Below are 25,865 nucleotides of genomic sequence, written 5' to 3' on the forward strand. Positions count from 1 at the left end.
GGTGGCTACAACAGGATATTGACTGACAACTGAGGAAACATCCTCAACAGTGCCTTCACACAGCAAATCATTATTTGCTAACATTCCTTCGGTTCTCTTTCCCCGTCCAGTGTGTCACCGTGGACAACTATAAAGCCTGTATTTAAAATGTTATTGGGGTAAAGACTCCTGGCAGGGCATCCTCCCTAAATCACATTAAGCAATAAACTCACACTGGACTTGGACCAATCAATAATAGCGGTATTATGCTGTGGGATATTAGGGAAGAACCATGACTTCTCTAGAAGTCCATCATATCATTCATAGAACCGTTTAAACCTGATGTTGTGCTTCAGGAATGATGCTGAGAGGGTATCAATCGAATATATGAATGGTTTTCTGGACATAAGTCAAATAATATGGCCAAGATATGAGCAAAAAGAACCAATAATATGATTTTATAAATAAGAAAACAATGAAACTCCTGGATGTTGGTGGAGCCTATGGAGCTCAAAGTCTTCCCTGGGAAAAAAAAGGAGATTAGTGTTGAGATTCTCTATCTATAAATCCTGTTTCTTGAGGGAATTCTATCCCGAGATCGGTGAGAAGGATGTAGACTTACTTTTTAAGATTTATGGGTCTTACTTTTTATTATTGAAAAAGAGACAAACATTGCAGTGCTGGAACACACCAGGAATGCAGGTCTAATTTTGATCCCTATCACACATGTTAAGAACCTACAGCAGGATAGATGGAGCGTCCTCCTTCTGCTGCCTCCTGTTCGTCGACCGCTAGGAAAAAATAACAAATAAGTACGGTAAGTTAGCTTCCTCCTGATCAGAATCCTCAACTTGTTTTCAGCATCCAACATCCCCTCGGCATGTAAGGGCACCAGCGACAGAGATGTTCTCAAGCTGAGGGTGAAGCCGATAGAGAAATTATAACATTTGCAGTTTGTTATGGGAGTTTTTCTTCTCTTTCCCTCCCTCCACTCCTCTTCCTTTCTGTCCACCCTCATTTTAGCCCCCACACTCCCACCACCCCTCTCCAGACTGGGCTTTCACTTTGGGGGGCCCTCAGCTTCCCTTTCGGCTGATCAGGGAGCTTTCAAGGTACCCTGATGGATGCTAATGCTGGACTCTTTCAGATCGTTTTACAGCCGGAGCCTTTGATCTGCCAGCAGGCCTCTCTCCACGGGCTGCATGTCCTGAGAAAATGTAAATCCCCGCCTTACAGACACCTGTGAAAAAAATACAACAGAAAAAAGGGACAGAAAAAGAAGTTACTCTAAAGAAAACGGGGAAGAAAGGATACAGTATTGTGACATTTGGAAAAAAGGGGGTCTAGTTTAGATTGCAAAAGAGTGACGAAGAATGAGATGGATTGTGTGGAAATAAGAGTAAGTGGCAAAAAGATGGGAACAGAAAGGAGTGGAGAACTGAGAAAAAGCAACACATTGGAAATGAGGAACGGGTACCACAATGTGTATCTGCTAGCAGAAGCAAAGGCTATAATTGCATAGAATAAAATGAAATAAAATTTAAAAAAAACTGGAAGAAGGAGCCCAGCATGGAAGACAAGATCATAATTGTTCAGAAAAAAAGTAAATAGTGGACAAAAGGCTGGTGAAAGGAGAGACAGATGGACAGTATGACTTTGGAAAAAAGAAAAAGCAAGACAGAATATGAGCCCAGACAGACATATGTGCAGCTCAAGGGGCGGATGTGTCCGCGCAGTTAAAGATTTTAGGAAGGAAGAAGTGAAAAAGAAAGTGTGTTGAAGGGGACTTTGGTCATCAGAGGCTGGTGGCAGCAGTGAAAGAGGCCTCCCTCCCTCTCCAGCAGCAGCAGCAGCAGCAGCAGCAGCAGCAGCAGCAGCAGCAGCAGCAGCACTCTGAATAGTGGGGCTGCTGCTAGACAGCTGGGTGCAGCTGATCTTTGGACAGACTGTGGAAGAGCGCTTGTCTTCCTGGAGCCAGCTGCTGTGTGCAGAGGCCTGCAGTGACAGCACAAGGCTCAGAATTGATTACCAGAGCTGGCAGTTCATTGAGGTGGATGGATGGAGTGCAATGAGGCTGAGTTCTCTGAAGTAGTGTGGACTGTACAGCAGCAGCAGAGCACAGCTGCTACTCACTGTAACCCCTTCCAAGAAACAAAGAAAAATAGAAGAGGGGAGAGAAGAGAGATTGCTATTATTGTGATTCTCCCCTTTCTTTCATTCTGTCTTTCTTCCCTCTTCTGCTCCTTCAGCCATTTGCAGTCATTTCTTTTCTTCCCCCAGAGAATGGGAGAGGAAATGTCTGTCCTGCAGAGGAGATAAACTGTACTAAAAAAGTGCTGTGAAACTAAAACGATCCCGAGTCATATAATACTGATGGATACAGAGCGGCTGTACACTGTGACATCAAGTTGCTTTGTGTAGCTGTGAGTCTTGTGCGAGGAACAGGCTTTGCACCTGCTAACCCTACGCTCTGTTTCTGACCTATCGCAAGGCAAATCCAACTGGAGTTCAGTTTAAAGTAAAATAAATATATAAATATATATACACACACACACGCACACACACACGCACACACACACACACACACACACACACACACACACACACACACACACACACACACACACACACACACACACACACACACACACACACACACACACACACACACACACACACACACACACACACACACACATGCACAAACGCGCACACACACGGTTCTGTTTGTATTATACATCCAACCCTGCATTTCAGCCTTGCAACAGCATCCAAAAAAAGTTAGAATACGGATTTTGGTTCCGTACCAAGTCAATAAATATAATAAAACCAATAAAGGCTGAGTCTTTGAATATGAGGGAAATCAGTGACTCAGCTGAAAACAATGTTACACAAAAAACACGGAAGGATTTGCACACTTTTCCCTCTTCAGTGCAAAAGAATCTGGAGGAATGTTCAGTGCATAAAGATGAAGGGTACCAGCCTGACCTGCACAGCTGTGACTCCCAATACCTTAGACCAGTGGTTCTCAACCACCCCTTAATGACAAGCTGCCACCCAAATTGAGGAAGATTTTTAACTTCTCAAATGTATTTGATGGAAAGATGGTGTAGTTTAAACCTCAGGTTATTTAGAATTACATGATTTCATCCACATGTATAAGGTAAATGAGATAATCTCCTTTATTAACATGTCCAATAAAAAAAACAGTAGTAACAACATAATGATGTGTCAGCAGAAAAATAGGGTAAAAAATAAAAAAATAGGGCGAAACAACTACTGAAATCCCTTGATATCCTCAATCCCCGGATGCCAAAGGTGTTACAAGAAAGAATGGCAACATTACAAAGTGTTAAAAGCTAAAAATTGTGCATATTAGTAATTGGAAATGATTCTTTTTACTGGGTTGTATTTTCAAGAGATTGATTATAAAATGCAAACTCAAACCCAGGTGAACAAATTCCAATAAAACATGAGTTTATGAGATTTGCAAGTCACTCCACTCTCTTTATGCTTACAAAGTAACTTTTTTTTTCTTTTTTTTTTTTTAGAACTGGGGTTGTATATGTTTCTGTCAAAAGAAAACAATAGCGTCCGTGTAGCCAGTCAAAGCCCTCTTTAGTTCTGAGGCAAAAATACTTCCAGTGACATGGTGACATGGCTACAGCTCTTTTCGTGTCCACATACCGCTTCATGCTGTCACCCACATACTCCATCTCCCACTACCTTCCTGCTGTCCTGCTAGCAAAACAGGAATTATGTCATTCTCCTTGCAGCTCCGGATGGGAATAAAACCAAGCCCAAGGTCCACAGTAGCAGCAGCATCCTCCTGTCTGGATGTCTCTCTGTCTGTCTGATCAGGGCGCATCCGGCCATCCTGACTCCCCTGTGACTCCCCCAGGCCTCTGTGTTAGAAGGAAGGAAGGAAGACCCTGCGGTCACACAGGAGGGAGGGCTTTGGAGAAAGGAAGGGAGGAAGTGTGGAAGAGTGTCTTAGCTGGAGCTGATCCACTTCATTGGAGCCTGTTACTATAGAAGGGCTGTTTGAACAGGGACAAGGCCAAGCGCAAGAGTGTGTGTGCGTCAATGGCTGGGGACCAAAATCATCACGAAGAGGGAAGAGAGACTTGTTGAAAGTTGATGGCTTAATTCAAAACATTTTTCAGATGATTCTTGCTGGTACAGAAACCTGTTGGAGACACTGGTGATGCAAGTGTATACTGTACGTGTCACATGACTCAGGGCTTCTCAGTTCCCTGTTCATCAGAACGTGATGCAGTAGCCTCAGTGGATATTCAGCTGAGTCATCATTCGGAGTGACTGGAGTGTTCAGCACATCAACACTCCCACATGCACCTTAACCGTTTTAATTCATTTTTGCCCGAGAAAAATTGGATGACTTTCGCTCATATGAGAGAGGAAAAAAAGCACATCTTTGCAGAGTAAAGGCTCAGTTATGGTTCTGCGTCAACCAACGCAGAGCACACGCCGCAGCCGTGACGCCGTGCTGAACCCTTCAGACTTCTCCGTCTCTCCATTTGGTTGCGGTGCAGTACCCCCCGCGGCCACTAGTTAGCGATCTTTTTCTGAATGGTTTATCCGACTTTTTCCGGTCACAGTAAATCAAAGAAATAAGGACAACTATTGTGCAAAAAACAAAAACAAACAAAATCACACATAAACGAAGAAAAGAGCCCTGGAAGTTCACTACTGATTCAAACCGGAAACCGGAAATGCTTCGCTTTCAAACGAACCAATCACAGCCCTCTCGGTCTGCGTGTGGTCGGCGTCTCCTCGACGCGTAGTTACAATTTTCAGGAGGTGCACGTCAGAGACGGCGCAGGTGACGGCGTGTCCTCTGCGTCGATCCAAACCATACGCCGTAGGCACGGCGCCATTTTGACGTAGAACCATAACTGAGCCTTAAGAGTAACCATAAGCAAGGCCCTGTAGTTTTGGCTTAGTCGTCCAATGTTCAAAGCAACAGAGAACATAAGTACTGATGCAGCTTTCCTTTTAACAACAACATCTGCAAAGGAAAATCCTAATGTACAAGCAGTGGCAAAGACAGCAAATGCTAGGGAAGAGCTAACCAACGCCAGCAGCTGATCTCCTTTACTTTTGGCTTTGTAGCTGGAGAGCAGGGAGGTACATTGGAGAATGAATTGGAAAAATACATTTCCTGATGTGAGGAGAGGGGTGGCTGGGAGGAAAAGAGCCACACTGTTCACTATACAACATGTATTTTACCTCCTAAAACAGATTGGCTTCCCTGAGCATGAGGAGATGGTAAAAGTTGGACGTGGACATGTATTCTAATGAGTCTGCTACCTTCGCTGATCTGTTATTACTAAATAACTGCACCAAATAATGCGGTGCATCAAGCAAAATGAAAATGTGTGTGCAGTGTCTCAGTAAAAAAGAGAAAACTGAGACAGAGAGACAACATTCTTTCCCTGTGTTTAAAGCTGCACCAGTAGTGTTTGCCAGTTACAGTAAAAACTTAAACCATAAATCAACACATCACTTCCTGTATTGGATCATTATTGTTTTTCGTTTATTTATACTTTCTATGCCTCTTTTTTTCTGTGTATTCAGCTGATAAGACTTACAGTCGTGGCTTGAATAGGCACACCCTTGCCTGCTCTTGTTCAGTTACTAAAAATAAATGGTGAAGTAATGTGAAAAACACTGCTCTATTTACATTCTGCTAAGTTACAGCCTCTGCACAGCCTGCCTGCAGTGTTGAATCTGGGCTAAATGATTGAGGGGAAATTTCACTTCTCATTTTCTGGCTATTGGACAAAGAGAAATAGTGAGAAACTGGAGATACTGTAGCTAAGAAAATCAAGTCAGAGTGGGATTGAAGATGACTTAAGTTAGAGTATTCATGGTGAAACATGAAATTGCTAATAGAGGACTTGACAAAATTAGGAGCTTGACAGGAAGAGAGGAACAGCTGTCAGCGCCATCAGCTATGTAAGCGTGTATCCTGACAACTCATTCTTTCATAATAGCCAATGGGAGCTGGGGGAGGAAGATAAGAAAGACTGCAGGACGGATGCTGGATAACGACGTCTTTTGGGTGAATTTATGAATGATTGGGATCAGAGGCGCACGTGCACAGATGTGGACACTCCTGTCAGTCCTGACAACCATCATGCATCTCCACCGTCAGCACTGCCTTTAATAAAACTGAAAGTGAGACCGACTCGGGCACAGATGTAAAATCACATTTACTGAGCTTACTTTGGACACCTGCCATGATCCTATAATGCACATTCTTGGATGAGGAAGCCCACTTAGCATGTTTCTGTCCTTATTTTTGTCTTTTTATATTCAACAACTTGTAAACTGATCATAAAATATCATTCATTCATTTAATTAATCAGTTTTTACATTTAAATAAATGCTATCCTGATTGACATGGCAAAACATTTTCTGGCTATATCTTTTAGAGGGAAAGTATTTTATGACTTGTTTTACTGATATAAATTCACAATGGATTACTTGAATTACTTCACACAGCCCAACCGCCGCAGTTTTTCTACCAAAACCTCCATTATCTTCTTCCAAAAACTGGTGGTTTGGAGTTCAGGGAACTGTAATACGCATTACAATGTGGACATGGACAGTTCTGTACTGCTGCCTCACATGACTGAGCTTCCAGTTGAAACAAAAGTTTCAATAAAATCTACAATATGTTGTTAGCTTCACAGTTATGCCAACAAAATACGCTGAGCACCAAAGGAGAAGTAGTAGTTATATTTAATATTGGCAATGTTATGATAACAACTACGGGTGAGGGAGTAATATCAAGACATGCTCCAGATATTATGAACTCATCTGTAAACAAAAGCTGAAGCCATTGTGGAAGTCAGGAAAGTTGTACTTCATCTAATGACCACAAGGGGCTAAAGCAGGTCATGTTAAAATCTTCATCTTTATAGCAAAAATTTACAAATCTATAGCTAGGGTTGCCATCTTTCAGAAATAGAAATAAGGGACACCCCTTGATTTCAGCAGCGCAGGCGCCAAAAAAAGGGCCATCCACAAAACTTCTAAGTGCATAGAAATGTGTTTATTTTATATGAAAAAACTAAATGCTTTGATTTAAAGTTTAAAGTGCTTCAATAGCATTGAACTTGCATGACTGTACAGACAGACAACCATATAGCAATTGAAATATCCTCCTATGCTATGTATGTCCATCAGCCAAGATGTAGAATATTACCTACAAGTGAAGAATATGGTGTAAAAGTTAATTTATTTCAATAATTCAACTTAAAAGGTGAAAATAATATATTACATAGTCTCATTACATGCAAAGCAAGATATGTTAAACCTTAATTTGTTATAATTTTGTTAAAATTTTTTTAGCTTTTTTATTTGGGGTTTCCATAAACTGTGAGCCATAATCATCAAAATTATAACAAATAAAGGCTTGATATATATCTCACTTTGAAAGTAGTGGGAAAAAATGTATTTGTTTCACCTACTACGAATGACATTTTGCCATATATTCAAATTTTCCGACCTTCAGCTGGATATTATGACATCAATAAATAAGAGCATAATATGTGTCCGTATTGGTTTAATACAGAACGCAACTTTTGATTCACAATTACGGAACAATTCCGTATTTCAAGGGACGGGTGACAAGACTATCTATAGCCTTTAGTGCTAACTAATGTTTCAGAATGAATGTAAGGTAATGCTAGTTTAAGGGGGGGGGGGGGGGTTGTCATGTTTCTAGTAAATGTTCTGTTTTTTCATCCCACTGATTTGCCCAGTTGTCCAACAACAGCAATAACAACAAAACACGTTAGTAATGCAGCTGGTATAAAGACCCACTGATGCAGAACGCCAGAGTCCTTACAAACACCAGGAAACTGGACCATATTACACCGGTCATGAAATCGCTACACTGGCTTCCAGTGAGTCAAAGGATAGAGTTTAAAATCTTACTGCTGGTCTACAAAGCACTGAATGGTCTTGGACCAAAATACATGCTGGATCTGTTACTTCCCTATGAAGCTCCCAGACCCCTGAGGTTCATCTGGATCTGGTTTGTTGTTTGTCCCAAGAACAAGAACCAAGCAAGGTGAGGCAGCGTTCAGTTATTCTGCTCCTCACCGGTGGAACAAACTTCCTGTAGACCTGAGGTCTGCTGCAACTGTCAGCTCCTTTAAATCAGGATAAAAACATTACTGTTTACTGAAGCGTACTCTTGAATTAAATACTAACCTACTGTACTCTACTGCCCTTATTTTTTAACAACTTGTGCTTTTTATTATTTTACCTCTTTTCTTATCATTTTATTTGTTATTTACTGTTTAATTGTGTCTTGCTGCTTTTAATGTTGATGTAAAGCACTTTGAATTACCTTGTGTTGAATTGTGCTATACAAATAAACTTGCCTTGCCACAATAGTAACAAAGACCTACAAACTTATTTGGTTGTAGATGCCAAAGGCTTGCTCAGCTTTTGAAGACCTTGGAGCTGCCAGATAATTAAAAATCCCACCACAAATATTAAATCAACAATCAATCAATTTACTCTTGCACTCCAGAGCCAAACTGCAGAAATTAGTGTAGTGTAAAAATTGTGTGAAAGTATTACATGAAAATGATGAAACATTGATTAAATGCTCTAAAAACTTGTGAATAGACGTAATCTTTTTGGCCAGTTTTTTTAAATTAACAAAAGTCCCGAAGTTTGTGTCTTCTGAAAAACAGTCCCATGCAACATGAATATCTTGGACAATCTTGAGCATGTTTTAAGCTGGAAACAATTTAGAGGCCGTGGGTGAGTTCAATAATCACGTAACACAGCCTTGATTAAGCCACTTAGGGACTGATGGAAACCAAAATGGTTTGATACGGTTAACTGGTTTAAGTTTAGTGGACAGGGAGTAGCCACTTTTTATTTCACCCTATTAATTTCACATATTAACACCTAAATAGCAGTGCAATGTAAAGCCATCACGGGAGCAAGATGTTACTAGCGCGCAGCTAACCGATGATGAAAGAGAGAGAGGGCTAACATCACGTATTTTGCCACTGTTCACCCTCCTTTCACCTCCCAAACCCCTGATGGGGAAAGCAAAGTAAAAGAAGTTTGTGTCTATCTTATCTGCAGGAAATAGCATTAGCCAAAATTGTACTCTTGGGTTGGAGCTTGAAAGAGATGGCCTGGCTGCAACCTTCATTAGCCTTGTCCCCCGACGTGCGGCCTGCCTCTGATCCAGAGCCAGGGCTGGGAGGGAAGGCAGAAGGTGGGCAGCAGAGGGTCGGCAGCCCTGGGTGGGCTAAAATGCTTGGGCCTTGCTAATGGGCTGGCCACCATCAACCTGGTATGTTGGTATGCAGGCCACCACTGCTCAAGTTGACATCAGGGGCGGGGGTGGGCTTAAATAGCCCAGAGCTGAACTGAGAGACAAGACTATAGCTCATCTTGCCATGCTTTCTGTCAGCGTCACTGACCATCCATTCCATCCTTGAGTAAAGTGGAGCCAACAGAGCTTTGACCATTCAGAGTTAATTCTGCTCAATCTCCTGTAATTTGTGCCTATGTTTTCTCCTTCTCACTGGGAGTAAAACAGTTTCTAAGCTCACTCACATCCCACAATGCCCTCCACTGCTACCAATGAGAACTAAAACTTTTCCCAGCAGTTTCCACAACAAGTATTTTTCCCATGCTCTCCCTTTAGAGGTCCTATTTGGGGCAGTTAGGCTATCAAACCAGCTGAGAAGAAAGAAAACAGCCTTTGATAATAAGCTGCAAACACAATGTAAAGCAACTGAACAGGCACAAATTATCTTTGTCAATTTAACCAGACTATTTTCGAAGTGCACAAATGCCTTTGTATTAGACTTTAAGAAAAACCCTGTTTATTAAACAAGCCTCCCTAAGCATAACTCTGTTTTTCTGACTACACTGAAGTGTTACATGAAGTTTCCTGTGACGTCAGAAACAATGAGATAACTGAATAGCAGCATTTACAGCCTCTGTGAACAGTGTGTCGGAGTGAATGGCTTCTCTGGCCCTGAGGCAAACATAAAATGTCCCATTTAGATTAACAGCCTTGCCAGTCAGACAGGAATATCACTTCTGCCCTTAGTATTTATTACAGGGGTTTCCAGTAGTAAAACAATTGTGGGACAGCGGGCAGCATCCCAGCCCAAGCAGAGAACAAAATACCAAAAACTGTCGAAAGGCAACTGATGGGACAGTCAAGTCCTAACCCTCACCTTTGCTGTCTGTGCCAAAGTTCTACGTCTTACAAACAGCTGAAGGAAAACAGGAAGGCAGGAAATGTATATTCCATAAGATATCTTTGATACAATAAGAGGAGGTTCTCACAACAAAGAGATAGCAGGCTGTGACACCACAACACAGTCCTGGCTGGCTTATCAGAGGAATACTATTAATACAACAGAGACTTCTTCCTCATGTCCCATGAGGGGAAAATATGGAGGAAGTCATCGATTCTTCCCACCATAATCCCTGGGAAGGATAGACCTTGCCTTTTCCCTTTCGATGGTTATTATTTTAAAGATGTGGAAGGGCTGACACAAGAGCTAATTCTGTAACCGCGGAGAATCAGTCTTATCCAGTATAGCATCAACAAACAGTTGTTGTTTTAGCCTCCACTTTACAAGGTGATGTCCTGATGACTTAATCCATCCACTGTTAATCAGTCCAAACATAATTTGTCACTACACTTCCAAACGCAACAGCATTACTTGTTTACTTGCCTAAACTTAATTTAATGTCTTCATGGCAAGAACGTCCAGTTGTGTGATGTGTGAATTAGCAGCCCTTTTTCAAACAGTGGTTGAATTAAATTAGCACACAAAGACATTCTTGTTTTAATTTTTACAGGCAGATTGGTACTATATCAAGTGTGTGCTCATTAACTGAAAGCCAGCATCACAGAATCTGCTGAGGGACAACAACAGCTGTAAAAGATGTGACACCTCCCACTTAATTCATGCACACCAGTTTGCCTCTGACTGCCCTCCAAATCATCTTGTTGCCAGCTCAGAGGAACATCAACTTCGACCTCTCATTCTGCCTTTATGCCTCACGTAAAGGATGGCAATGCCCAACGAATGCAAATAACTCTGAAGGTAGTTTCTGGAAACTACTAACCTTTCATGGAAGACAAACAAAAAAAAACAAAACAACTATATGCCACCGCGACACCACTAGACAAAAAACAAGTCAGTGCCAGTTTCTTTTAATCTTGTCAAAATTCTCAGCCTAATTTAGTAAACCGAAGGAAAATAGTCTGGAAATTATAGAAATTTGCTGTTTCATGTTCCAAGTTACAGGGCAAAGGTTTCTAATGTAGTCCTGGTTCCCATCAGTGAAACAATGGCTGAGGCTAAGATGAAAAACCTGCCATATTTAGAAACCAGTTTTGTCATGTTCAAGAAAGAAATGTCTGAGTTTTAGGCAGCATGAAGGATGAAGTGGTGAATTACATCCACAGTTACACATGGTGCTGGCTAAATCGGGATATGTTGTACTACTATTGGACCTACCAGAGCCTCTGATTTGCGTCTTTATGTGGAAGAATTCATACCCCTGTGGGGTCCCAGACACACCTCAGAGATCTGTATGAACTACTTGAAGACCAAAGAAGACCAATGGAGCACCGGGTATAATGGACTTTTCTTCACAGTGATGGTTGACTTCAACCCTTGAGACCATAATGGGGGTCTTAAAGACTGAGTAAGCCAAGCATTCCTTACATCACAAGAATTTCTTAAGAGACATTGTTGCACTTCAGTGGGGCAAGATGGGCTTTGCACAAATAACGAAGTCCATGCCACCAAAGTGCTTTTCTTATTAAAGTTAAGGGATAACAAAGAAAGTATATTTCATAGCTAGTTTAACTTGGCTTTGCTCTGATCATGAAAAATGTGTCATGAAAACGACATTGTACAGCTACTGAAACACCAGTCTAAACAAGGCATGTTAAATAGTAATCTCCTATGGCATACATAACGGCACAGGCAACAACAAAGCCAACATGTATGAAGATGAAACTTGGAATGAATGAGCAGTAACAGTGGGCTGATTTATGATGAAATCTATATGTTGGTTGGTACATGATAGATAGATAATAGGTTGAAGCGTCAGAGCGCTTGTAAGGGCTGGTCAGGAGCATTTCCACTAGCAAGAGTTCCGAGTAAATTTGCTAGACAGTAACCTTTTACAGGGCCGACTGTCTCCTCGGCCCCTTCAGCCGGCATTACTCCATAGGCGCATTTCCACTAGTCGGACTTCCAGGTAGATTTTTCGGGCCCGGACCGTTTGCGCATATGTCCATTAGCAGGAACAGCCCTGTAACGTGGCCTTTTGGAACCTTTACTGTAGTAGGAGAGGGAATTTTTTCGACCTAGAGGGGATAACTGGTAGGTGGTCTCTGCTGATTGGGTATTGTAAAAGCAGGAAATTGCGCTCAGCCCTCTCACGTGAACTTTAATCATGTGACTGCAAAGCGTTTTGAAGCCTTTTGCTATGAGTACATTTGATGCAGTTGAAAATGCACAAACATACGAAAAAAAGGATGGATACCAATATAGAGGTCTGGCGGGGGGGTTTCTTTAAATCTCAATCGCTACGACAGCAGTGTATGTTTAAAAAAAAAAAAAAAGCAAGTAGCATCGGTTGTTTATGTGTTTCTTATTGTCTTTATTCTTTTGCTGGCCATTTGGGAACTGCAACAAATGCACATTACCGCCACATGGTGGTTGGCTGCGCTCTTTTTTCAGTCAAAGGTTCTTGTGTGGCGCTACAGTGTAATGGAAACACGCCGACTGAAAGGGCTGAGGAGACGATCGGCCCTGTAGAGGTTCCTCTCCGGCAGATTTACCCTGAACTCCTGCTAGTGGAAACGCACCTTATTACACTGTAGCGCCACACAAGAACGTTTGTTTGAAAAATAGCACAGATGACCACCAGGTGGCAGTGATGAGCATATTTTGCTTTTCACAAAACGAGACGGAGAAGAAAAAACACGTCAACAACCGATGCTACTTGCGTTTAAAAAAAAAACATACACCACAATCGTAGTAATTGAGATTAAATGAAATGCCCCCACTGGACTTCTATATTGGTGTAATATGACAACAAGACCTGAACCGACTTGTTGGTCCATCCATTGTTTTTTCATGTACTCTAACTGTATCAAATTTACTTATAGCAAGATGTCTCTGGTCCAATCAGCAGAGACCACCCACCAGGTAGCCCCTCCAGGCCGAAAAAATGGTAAAGGCCTGAAAGCCACATTACAGGGCCACTCCTGGTAATGGAGACACGCGCAAACGGCCCATCCCTGATAAATCTACCCAGACCTCCCGCTAATAGAAATTGCCTTAGAGTTACATCTACAAGTACTAAATAAGGATCACATTGATATTTAATTAATATCTTAGTTCAAATGTGTGGCAGGTTGGAGGAGCTGCAGCCACTCAGGCTGATTAGGGCACAGGTGGGCCCAATCAGCCTCTCCACCCTGCCAGCCTTCATAAGGCAGAGCTGGACAGCAGCAAAGGGGCCGATGGAGCTGCTGCTGAGGAGCTGTGTGTGCTTCAGCACTGTGTGTGGTGTTGGTGAACTGGGTAAATAAAGAGGGTCTGCACGAAACTCTGTGTCTCTCCATCCTTCGGGCGGGCCCCCGTAGCATCCACCCTGCTACATCTGGCGCCCAACGTGGGGCCCGAAGAATGGACGAGAGAGGCACGGAGCGGGCCCTGGACGCGCTCGCCCGGGCCATGGCGGGCATGGCGGCCGCCTTCCGGGACCAGGGCGAGCGGCAGCTGGCTGCCATAGAAGCCCTGGTGGCCGCGGGGCGACCCACCCCTGCACCCCGTCTGAAGGCCGCCGCAGCAACGCGGGAGGAGCTGGCGGCGCCGCAGCTGAGAGGCCGGGAGGCAGAAGCTGCGGGCCGCCAAGCGACGGCTCCCGAGGCGGGGGGACCTGCGGAGCGACCCATCCCTGCACCCCGTCTGAGGTTTGCCGCGGCAGCGCTGGCGGCGCTGCAGCCGACCGGCCGTGAGGCAGTCGCTGTGGGCCGCCAGGCGACGGCTGCTGGGACGGAGTCGGTGACGGAGGGGGAGTTGGCTGGGGAGGCGGCTGCGGAGGCGCAGCCGCCAGCGACAGCGGGTCCCGCGGAGACGGGGCCGGACCTGCGGCCAGAGCAGAGTGTGGGGGAAGAGGCGGTCCTGGAGGCGGACCAGCAGCCCGCGGAGGGCCGCGTCATGGAGGAGGGGGTGGTCCTGGACGCACCACGGCCACGGCCGCGGATGCCGTCTGGCCCGAGGCCACCATGGGCCCGGCCCCGAGAGCGTCTTCCACGGCGGGCGGGCCGACGCCGGGGGCGACCCCCGCGACCGTTCCGCTGGTCAGGCCGACGCCGGGGACGACCCCCCGACCAGGAAGGCCCGGAGGGTTCCGGACTTCCTCTCCCGCTCCGAGGGGGGCGGGGGGGGAGTAGGCTCGGCCGGACAGACCCCAGCACGAGTTTGGCGTTGGGGGTGTGTGGCAGGTTGGAGGAGCTGCAGCCACTCAGGCTGATTAGGGCACAGGTGGGCCCAATCAGCCTCTCCACCCTGCCAGCCTTCATAAGGCAGAGCTGGACAGCAGCAAAGGGGCCGATGGAGCTGCTGCTGAGGAGCTGTGTGTGCTTCAGCACTGTGTGTGGTGTTGGTGAACTGGGTAAATAAAGAGGGTCTGCACGAAACTCTGTGTCTCTCCATCCTTCGGGCGGGCCCCCGTAGCATCCACCCTGCTACAAAATGATTCTTGAAAATTAAGCAATACTGATTAATCATGACATTTTAATACTGTATCACATTTTGAACTTGAGATGTGATGTTCAAAGTGAAAGACAATGCATGAAACACTTTATATCAAGTCAGCATAAAACACAGAGCATTGCAAGTTTGCACAATGCTATTGCACTAATTCCAAAAAATCTTTGCCATTTTATGTTTGTGTATATAGGAGAGAAGGAGGGAAAGAGAGAGAGATTGAGCAAGAGAGAGAGGGAGAGAGAGAGAGCCAGAGACAGGAAGAGAATGACAGAGAACAACTTTTGCAAATTTTGCAAAGAAGTCTGCTGTGTTCGACCTCTATCATACTAGCCCCGGGCTTGGATAGCTGTGAGGAGTAAGGCAGCTGCAAAGAGATAACCTTTGCTGTTGATGTTGCAGAACAGCTAAGCATGTATCAAAACTGCCACATTACTCTGAGAGCAGCTACTTGATCCATGACTGCATAATCACATTGAACTGCACTGTAAGTCTTCTTCTGTCCTGTTGGACTATGATCCTTTGATGCTTGTGAAGGTACAGCGATAAAAGAAGTGATTACATAGTCATCTATGTAAGAAAGACTTCAGAAAGGTGAGTTGGTCTATTATTTTATCACACATCAAGTCCACTTTGGGGCTTCTGATCACTGTATGAGCAACTTTTATATGAGGAAACACAAAACTTACACATAACATCACGAATATGTAGTTTTGTTTTGTTCTTTTTTATCTCCAGAAAGTTACAAACAGGCCATATAAAATATATTAGCCCACCTCAGAAAACAACATTCCCTTTATCTATAAAACAAACTTATTTCATGAAAGTAAACTCTACTGTACTACTGTATCTGATTGTAAATGAAACAAATCAATGTGTTTAAAGAGTCGGAAGCTGAAAAAAGAAGAAAAAAACACCTAAAGCTAATTTACAGGAATCCAAATGGGGTTTCAATGGCTGTGAAAGACACTGTAGCAGTATCAGATCATTGTGATACTGAAAATGACAGAAACAAGGTCGATAAAAGACTTGGTGTTGTCCTTAACTTTACTGAAAGCTACTGCTATTTCAGGGAATTGTTCACCCCAATAGACAGATGCATGTCAAAAGGACCCAGCACACTCTGAATAGACGAAGCAGAAAGTCTTTGAGGAAACATATAACATGTGGTTGTGAAACTAGTGTCAAAATCAATCCAGCTCTGGGTAGTACAATCCCTTCTACAAATTACAAATTCATTTTTGTTTCTAAAATAAGATCACAGAAGCTGCAAAGAGCAAACATTTCCACTACTCCCTCAGACATTCTCCTTTTAGAGACAACCCTGAGAGAGGATATCTACAATCAGAAGAAAACTTATTGGGCTCCTGGAGGAGACAGATGGCCGAATGAGACTGGTTTAAAGAGACACATTACAAACACGGCAGTACGGATATATTGTTAACAGGAACGGTTGCATCTGGGGAAAGCAGGGGCACCCACTGACACTGGGAGGCAATGATTGAAGAAATTTCCAACATTCAATCTGAATCATAGAAATCAGCAGATCACAGTAAAAACAAGTAAATTTATCTTACCTGAGAAACATTCTTGGGAAAAAAAACTCCCAATCCTCACCACTGGTGGGATCCCATTCCTTAAAGACAAATCACACGGTGAAATGGTAAGGATGAGCAATGTCATATAATAACACTTAAGTTTTGCTGTTAACATTCTGAGCAGTGATATTGATAATTACACTGATACAACTGTCAACTAACTGGAAATTCCTTTTGCTGACAGTCAGACATAATGACACATTCTGAGTTCTGTAAAAAAAAAAAAAGCAAAACTAAAAGAAAAAAATCCTTTGTGTGTCATACTTTCCTGTGACCTCTTCACTAATGGATCCAATGTTGACCAAATGTGATCTTACCAGCAATATATATATATTAAAAAAAAAGAAAGACAAATCGCAGCAAGAAAATGCCTCATTATGTTAATCTAAATCTCACAATATTGGTTTCATGCAAAGTGAGTATAGAAGTTGGAGTAACAGATTACTGTAGATATTGTTTTTTTCTCTATTCATTTAGGTCGTATCACTCATCACAATGACTTGGACGTGAGGAGCGGATTATTCCACAATTAAGCCAATTGATTTTATTCAAACTTTCTTTCCTATCAAGCATAATTTCCTGCTCTCCTTATAAAGTTTATCTCATGTGAGCGAAGCCACAGGTCCTTTCACCACAGCCAGTCAGACAGCTAGCTTCCCTTCCGACAGGTAATTCCCTCCCCTCCCTTCATTTAAAAGCTGGACAAGGTTGAATTCATTCAGAAGAAGATGCAAGGAGTGGGAGAGGAATGAAGGAGAGGTGGAGCAGTGAAGGTGGGGAAGCCACCGAGATGTGAAGTTGTCGAAACAATTTTCTTTTCCTTTTTTTTCCAAGCAGAGTGAATACACGGAGAACACAAAGCAGGTGAAAAACAGAGGTTTCAATGAGATCCCTCATTCTTTAGAAGTCAGGAAAAGGGATCAGATGAACGAAAAGTGAGGCATCCAGTACTTAAGATCCTACATTATCTGAGATGGCTTTTTAAATATCTTCCATTATCTAGCCGTCTTTGAAACTCGAGCTCCAGGCTGAGCACATTACTTCCACACTTCTTGATAAATTCATGTAAGACAGAAACACCAGGACATTTTTAGTTACCATGCACGGATTAAAGCCACAATTTTCTTTTTCTTAAATACAATGATCTACTTCTTATGGCTGGCAAAGTGATCCTCATTTTGTATATATATATTTTTTCCTTTTCATATTTTTGAGGCAAATACTGATGGGTCCACCATTGTGTACACCATAAAAAAACAGGAAAACAAACATTTTAACGAGAATGAGAAGAGTGGAGGTTTAATTCAGTCAAATCTGATTTGACAACCAGACAACAACAAACGAACAACCAACAAACCAGTTGTCATCTCACACATCTCATATGTACAACAGTTGACTCTGCGCAGTTGCAACTTCCCCTTTTTTTTCGAAACTCTAATCATGTTCGGGCATTTTCTTCTGTCTGTTTTCACTTTAGGTCCACACCCAAGTATGCTGACAGTGTGCTACCTGGTTTAGGGTGTGATTCATGTCCTGAAATGACAGCTGCTGGAGGGACAGGCCACACTGACAAGTGAATGCTTAAGTGGAAGGGGAATCTCCCTTTCTATACAACGCAACACTCTTTAGTTTTTCAAAGAGCTTTTACAGGGGCCTTTTCTCTGAAGGAGACAGAAACAGTATTTTATCAGGGTATTATGCATTTACTCTGTTGTCTGTGTATCTATTTGTGTGTGTGGATGTGTTATACAATGTTAACAATTCATCCAGGTGGCTGTTAACAAAGGCACAACGGTGCAGGTAGAATCCCAGACCTATCTTGGCTCTCTAATCTCTCCATTCTGACTTACACTTTGATTTGTGAGTCAGTTTTAAGCCTGAGTAAACAGCCTATCCCATTGCCACCCAAGAAAGGACCAAAAGTAACATTCAGTCAACTCTTTGGTCTCCCAATCATTTGTTCAAGGACATTCAGCTATCTTTTCAACCTCAGGTTAATTTAAAAAAGAAAAAAAAAGGTGTAATAGAAAAAAGACCTGTTGATCGGCAGACTCCAGTGTCCTCTCCACTCTCTTTTGTCAAATGATATATTTGGGAGCCTGTTAAGAATTTGCCCTTAGTCTTTACACCCTGCTAACACAACGACACAGATGTTCATACACAGAGATCAATGCGTAGACTGAAAACACTGAAATGCATGAAAACACACTGACACCGTGTTGACAGAGATGTTTCACATCATTAAACAATTGAGCCAGGATAAAGACAGTGAGAAGGAGAAAGAATGAGAGAAAGACAGCACATAGTAAAAGATGAATTTACTTCAGATCAAAGGGACAGATTTCTGTCCTGTTTTTCAAGTTGGTAGCATTTGCTCTGATTGAAGGGTGATTATGTGAACTCGTGGATCCAGATGACCTGAGGGGTCTGGAAGGTTCCTACTGGATCAGGAGGTCACTGATATATTTTGTCCTAAACCATTCAGATCTTTATAGACCAGCATCAGAAATTGAGTCTGTCCTCTGATGGACAGGCAGCCAGTGTGAAGACCTCAGAGCTGGACTTATTGAGGACTTGAGCAGCAGAGTTCTGAATGAGCTGCAGTTGTCTAACCGTTTAGGTAAACTTGTAAAGATACTGTTACAATAATCAAGCTACTAAAGATGAATGCAAGGACTAGTTTTTCCAGGTCCTGCTGAGACATCAGATCTTTTAACTTTGATATATTCTTAAGCTGATGGTAGGCTGACTCTGTTATTGCCTTAATGCATTTCTCCAAATTTAGGTCTAAATCTATCACTACATCCAGATTGCTGGCCTGGTTGGTGGTTTTTAGTTGTATAGATTGAAGCTCTGTGGTGACCTGTGATTGTTTCTCTTTGGCTCCAAAGAAAATTACCTCAGTTTTGTTTTTGTTTAACTGGAGAAAGTTGTGGCACATCCAGTCATTAATATCCTCAATGCATTTACCAAGAGGCTGCACAGGTCCTTGGTCTCCTGGTGACATTGTAATATATATATATATATATATATGTGTCATCTGCATAGCTATGGTAGTCTATTTTGTTTTTCTTTATGATCTGTGCAAGTGAGAGCATGTAGATGTTAAACAGAAGAGGTCCCAGGATGCAACCTTGGGGAACCCCACATATGATTCTTGTCTGCTCAGGTTTAAATGTACCTATTGAAACAAAGTACTTCTTTTCTCTAAGTATGTTTTGAACCAGTTTAGTACAGTTCCAGAAAGACTTGCCCAGTTCTCCAGTCTTTTGATTAAAATATTGTGGTCAACTGTATCAAATGTAGCACTGGGATGCAGTAAAACTAAGACTGATGTGCTTCCACCCTTTGTATTCAGACATACTGTATGTCATTAAACACTTTGGTCAGAGCGTCTCAGTGCTGTGATGTCGTCTGAAACCCGACTGGAAGACATCATAGCAGTTATTTTGTGTTAAAAAGTTATTTAGCTGTTGAAAAACTGCATTTTCAATGATCTTACTAAAAATTGGAGACTTGAGATTGGCCTGTGCTTTCATTTGTGTCTTGTGAGGATTGTCTTTTTTTAGCAGAAGTTTAATTATAGCTGTTTTTAGTGGCTCTGGAAACACACCTGACATTATGGACATGATTAGTAACAGATCTGACTCCAAAATCTTTGAGACCTTTTTGAAAAAGTGTGTTGGCAGGATGTCTAAACAGTAAGAGGAGGAGTTCAGCTGACGTAAGATGTCCTCCAGGTCTTTGCTGTTTAAGGGTTGAAACATTAAGATGATGAATTTGGCATCGACAACATGAATTCATGGATCCATCCTGTCACAGTTAAGGATGTTGGTGGTGTAATGATGTGGTGAATATTTTCTTGGTTCTTTCTTGGGATTGTTTAAATGTCATAGTCTTCCTGAGTATTGTTGTTGACCATGTCCATCATTAATAACAACCGTCATCTACTGATGACAACCTGCAGCAGGATGACACCCCATGCCACAAAGGTCAAATATTTTAAAATGGTTTCTTTAGAAATGAAGTCACCATACCCAAATGGCTCCACAATGACCAGATCTCTATTCAACCAAGCACAGCGGATCATCATGTCTCACATTTTAATTCGGCATCGCTTCTATGTCAGATGCTCCTTCTTGACACAACCCTCCCCATTTATCTGGGAACTATGAGAACATTGGCTTGTGACCCTTTAGTGGATGGCAAAATGGGGTTAATGTATGGTTTCATGTCCTATACAGCAGCATTTTAGCCATGGGTGGGGTTGTGGGTCTGTCAGGTGACACATTAGTCATTAGACACATAAAAGGAAATTTGATCATGGGTCACAAACGATAAATTGACCAGCAGTCTTTTAGAGGCTGCACATGATGTTGCACATGACAAACAAACAAATGATATAATTTGAACATGAACAAACATTTGATCATTTAAAACACAATCAACACCAGCAGAGACCTATGTTATAGATGGCAGAGAAGAGAGGGTGCAGAATATGTGAATTTAGTGTTGAGCTATAGACGTGGAGAAGATCCAGAATAAATATCATTTTGGTTTGATCTTGATGACAACTGAATCACATTTTACAATCTTCTCACTTAACCCGAAAAGGTTGATACTACCGGTTACAGTGATTAATTGGAAATCTGTTGAACATGAAACATATCTGCCAAAACCTTGTGAAATGAAAGTAGATTTGAAGAGAATTCAGTCCGACCATATGCCATTGAGCTCTAAGCATCATTAATGCCTAAATGCATGTCTGATATTCTTCTCTCTTTGTCTCTATTTCTCTCAAACTGGATAAGTAGAGGCTGAGTCTGGGGGCCACATTCTTGCCCTCACTGCATTCAACTGCAGACACAGCACGTGGCTTTGTGCTGGCTTCGGCAATGGCTCCATTTAGGAGTTTTTAATGGGTCACAAGCACAATGTACTTTGTGTTATTGAGAAGGGAATGTCCACCGAGGAGCTCTGTGGTGTCACCAGAGTTCAGGTGAGGGAGAGGGACCAATGAGTTGGTGACATACTGGGCTAGCATTCACAATTTTAGTCCTACAGAACTTTGAGATCCTCCATTTGTTTAGGTTATACCAATTCTCCAGGAGTGGCTTTCTTTTCCTTTTATTTATTTATTTATTTAATTTTTAGCCACACTGGAATAGTCTTCATCGGCAAATATGACTACATCACAATTTGACTACATGCACCATTTCCAGAATATACAATATCAGTTCCCAGCAATGATCCAAACATTATCATGTGTGCTATACCTCTAAAACCATCAGAAAAAAACTATTTGTCTAATTGCAGAATAAAGCGTGAAGGCTCTTCTTGAACAGCAGACATTTTATACAGAATATACTTGGATTTGTTTTGCAGTCAAAAGTGTTGCTTTGCTTCACTTTAAACTGGTTCTGTATTTCATCAGAACTGGCAAACAAAACCCAAACCAGTTCTGGTCAAAAAGCAATATCAAAAGAAATGAACTTGAATCTATAGCATATTTTGGCTACATGCACAAATGTAAATAAGTCTCTTTTATGTACATAGGTGCCACCACATTAAAACATGCACACACGATACATACAAGCACACGGTCAAATACACACAAAGATGTCTCCTCACACAAGCATGCACACACATGGATATGACCAACAGTGGTGAACAGCTGCGTGGATCTGTCTGGAGTGAGACCAGCAACCTCTTGGCCACAAAGGGCTGCTTGTGTCCCTGGCTTGCTAGAAACATAAAACACAAGAGATAAGACCAGACACTGTTTGCCAGGACCAGTGGATCTCAGGAACAGGAACTGCAAGTGCAAGTGTTTGAGACAAACAAACACACCTGCCCATGAACACACACAAACATGGGCTAGCACACAAAAGTTACTTTTTTTTAAAGGTTTTAATGACCATATTTATTTACAGTCTCTGTATTCTCCTTTTTCTTTCGGCTGTTCCCCTTCAGGGGTTGCCACAGCAAACCGTCCGTCTCCATCTAAACCCTATCCTCTGTATCTACTTTCTCAAACCAACTAACTTCATGTCCTTTTTTAGTAGATTCATAAATCTCATCTTTGCTCTTCCTCTCGGCCTCTCTCCTGACAGTTTGAACCCCATCATCTTTCTACTGATATATTCACTATCACTGCTCTGTACATGTCCAAACCATCTCAGTCTGGCCTCTGCAAAACATCTAACATTAACTTTCCCCTCTGATGTACTAATTCCTGATCAAATCCATCTTCATCATTACCAAAGAGAACCTCAACATTTTTACCTCTGCTACTTTCAACTCTGCCTCCTGTCTTTTCCTCACTGCCAAAGTCTGTTAACCATAAAACATCACTGGACCATCTATCGTCTTGTACACCATATTGATGCAAGGCAATATCTAAACAGCAGTGTGCCCCGCAGACCTGGGTTGGGAAACACTGATGTACACTTTACCTCTCATTCTTGCTGATAACATTTTATCACACATCACCACGTAAGTACTTAAAATCCTTTCTTTTCCAGGGCATACCTTCACCTCCATGGATTTTTCTCCATCTGCTCCCTTGTCACTATAGTGACAAGTGTCATCTGCAAACATCACAGTTCACTGAGATTCCTATCAAACCTCATTGGTCAGTCTGTCCATCAACTTTGCAACAGAGCTGATCCTTAATGCAGTCCCACCTCCACTTTGAGCCATGTTGTCACGCCTACAGCATACCTTACCACTGTCTTATTTACATGCCCTGCACCACTTTAATGTACTTTACTGCTACTCCAGACTTCCTCATAGCTCCTCTCTCTGCACCCTGTCATATGCTTCTTCAAGGTCTACAAAAACACAATGAAGCTCCCTCTGACCAATAATGCTCAATGAATTTGTTGGCTGACTATTGACTTTTCTTTTAATAATCTTCATTGGGCATACAAAAATCATTTTGGTCAATGTCGCGAAAATATGTACACAAATTAAAAGCACAAAAGGTTTTGAACAAAATAGCGTAGTTAAGTGACCTCCTTCGGAACCAAATAGAGATTTAAGTGGTAAAAGGAGCCTCTCCCATACAGATGATGTTGGCAGAGATCTTATTTAGTCTGTTTTATCGAGGTCAAAAAGAGTTAGGTTCCTGTATCATCTGTTTGTAGCTTAAAGAGATTGGAAATATGATAAAGCAAACAGCAATTATTTGAAAACAATGACAGAATTACATGAAATTTGCTTCATGACTCTCGAGCCACTATGTGTCCTCCCCCTGATTTGCCACGCGTTTATCATATAACCTTCACTATGTGACGTTGAGAGAGGAGAAAATACTATCGTTCTTTCAAATTGAGTAAATCGAGGCCAGGTCAAAAGAAAAAGTTTCTAAATAAGTTGTTTTTGTCTTTTTGAAGAGATGACCCTTAGGCTACATTAACATTAGTCCATATCTGTTTTAAAACAATGTATTCACATGAAAATTAGCTAAAATGAGAATCTGCATTAGCTTCTCAACTATGTGTGAGCAGAAAATCTCCATCCACATTGGACCACCATAAATGCATATCACACACCCATTCATGCTCACTGGACATGGACGCACCAGGGAAAAGGGGCTGAAAACTTTACTGGGAATAACCTGTAACATTTTGGCTGCAAAATTGCTGATACCAAAGACACCAAAGTCTGGAGCTCTTGCTGCCATGCTGCCTCTTGCTGCTATGTTGATCCATGCCATTAAAAGTTGTGAATATATATCATCCTTAGTTTTGCAGCCTTTTGTAGCAAACACCCCAGCGTATGGAGAAAACCTGAAGAACATAATACGAATGCTTCTACAACAGAATCATTATCCAAAAATTCAACCAAAAAGTTCTCAATGGGTGCAAGCAGAAGGTCTGTCATATCCTTCAGAATTTCCACAACCTAAAACTGATCAGAGACATTCATCGACACACCTCAGGAGACCAGCGTATACAACGAATCACAGGGAAATCGAAGCCTTTGGCAGGGATGTTTGACCAAAAATCCCTTAAAAAGGAGATGAAACAAGGCTGTGATAGTCAGTATCCATCAAGAAGGGCTCATTTTCTGCTTATTTTCTTACCTTAAACATGTAAAAATCTTTATGCCTTTTGGAAATTAGAAAATCTCCTAAGTCACTAATTTAGCCAAAACATAGTGCTTTTGATCAGAGCTTCTGACTCCTCTTCATTTGACCTGCTAATAATGAGAATAATTTTAGATCACAGTCAAAATAATGCTAATTTTTTCATTAAGTGTGAGGGTTTTTTCATAAGTAGTAAATTGTGGGGATACTGATGAAATTAATACAGGATAAGGACATACTTTTGTTGCGATGCTCCGCAAAAGAAATTAAGACCTTGTGTATTGAATAGCAGCTCATGGGAAGCTAATATGAAGCCACAGAAACCTGCTTTAAAAAGGAAGATGTCGTCTGTTCTGCTGAGTCATGATTTGTCCAGTCACCACTTGCAGAGCCACACGGACACAGGGCCACACACCATGACACAGTAGAGTCTGTGTGACTGTGGATCAAGGTCTACTTGCATAAGGGGAGGAGGGAAAAGCCTAAATGTGACTGTTGTCTTTGTGCTTATCACAGCCCGTCTTCTTCTTCTCTCACTCCGTCTGTCTATCCATCACTTTCCTTGTTTCCCTCTGTCTCCTAACTAACCCATTTTATTCCATCTGTCTGCATCAGCGAAGCCCTTTATTAGTCACGTACTATATCTGCTTGTGGCCAGTTCTTCCTCTGTTTTATACAAAGCACGTTTCAAATAAAGTTGCAAAACATTTGTATCAATTCATGATCTCGTGGGAGTTCCTGCTGAGTGCATGAACAAAGTTGATGACCTTTCATTGCCTTAAATATTTGTGCCTTGCATCAACAGGGTGTGCATCTTTAATGCCAGATGTGTGAGGAAAATATAGATGGGGAGATGTGGAGACATAAATGATGCCGCATCACCCAGCAGTTTATTTAAAAAAGTTCTACTTCATTCATCAGATGTTCACACTGACCAGTGGGCTCTGCAGCTGTATCTCATTCATAACCTCAATTAGCCACCATGTACACACGCATGCACGAATACACGCACACAGACACGCACACGCAGATTTCCTGTCTGACTTAAATCTGCCGCATGCAAAAGATATATTTCAAATGTTTACCCAAAAGAGAGAGGGAGGGGGAGAGAAAAAACACACACTCAAACGGTTTTGAAGGAAATGCTAAACTACATAGCTTACAATGAGACTTGGGGGATTTTACGGAGCTGAGTACTGTATACAGAAGGTGGAAGCTTAAACATCTGTGTACGCAAATAAGAGCAAGAGGGTACTACGCCGTAGAAACACCTGGGACTTGGTCCCTTTTGGGAACATGTTAAATCCACAAAACCAGTATATCATAGAGGAGCTCAGCCATGTAAAAGCCAGGGAGGTGTCGTCACAC

At 42.2% G+C, this 25,865-nt stretch overlaps 1 long non-coding RNA gene across 1 annotated transcript in view; it reads right to left on the bottom strand.

Annotated features, from left to right (window-relative positions):
- Nucleotides 1-623: 623 nt before the first annotated feature.
- The window catches only part of LOC133443954 (uncharacterized), a 135,824-nt gene continuing 110,582 nt past the window's right edge, over nt 624-25,865 (bottom strand). Inside the window, exons 3-4 of the long non-coding RNA XR_009782700.1 lie at nt 16,385-16,443; nt 624-1,219 (exon numbers count right to left, since the gene is read on the bottom strand). This is a non-coding gene — a long non-coding RNA (uncharacterized LOC133443954). The remainder of the gene's footprint in view (nt 1,220-16,384; nt 16,444-25,865) is intronic.

Source organism: Cololabis saira, chromosome 5 (genome assembly GCF_033807715.1).
Source record: "Cololabis saira isolate AMF1-May2022 chromosome 5, fColSai1.1, whole genome shotgun sequence".
Taxonomy (NCBI): domain Eukaryota; kingdom Metazoa; phylum Chordata; class Actinopteri; order Beloniformes; family Belonidae; genus Cololabis; species Cololabis saira.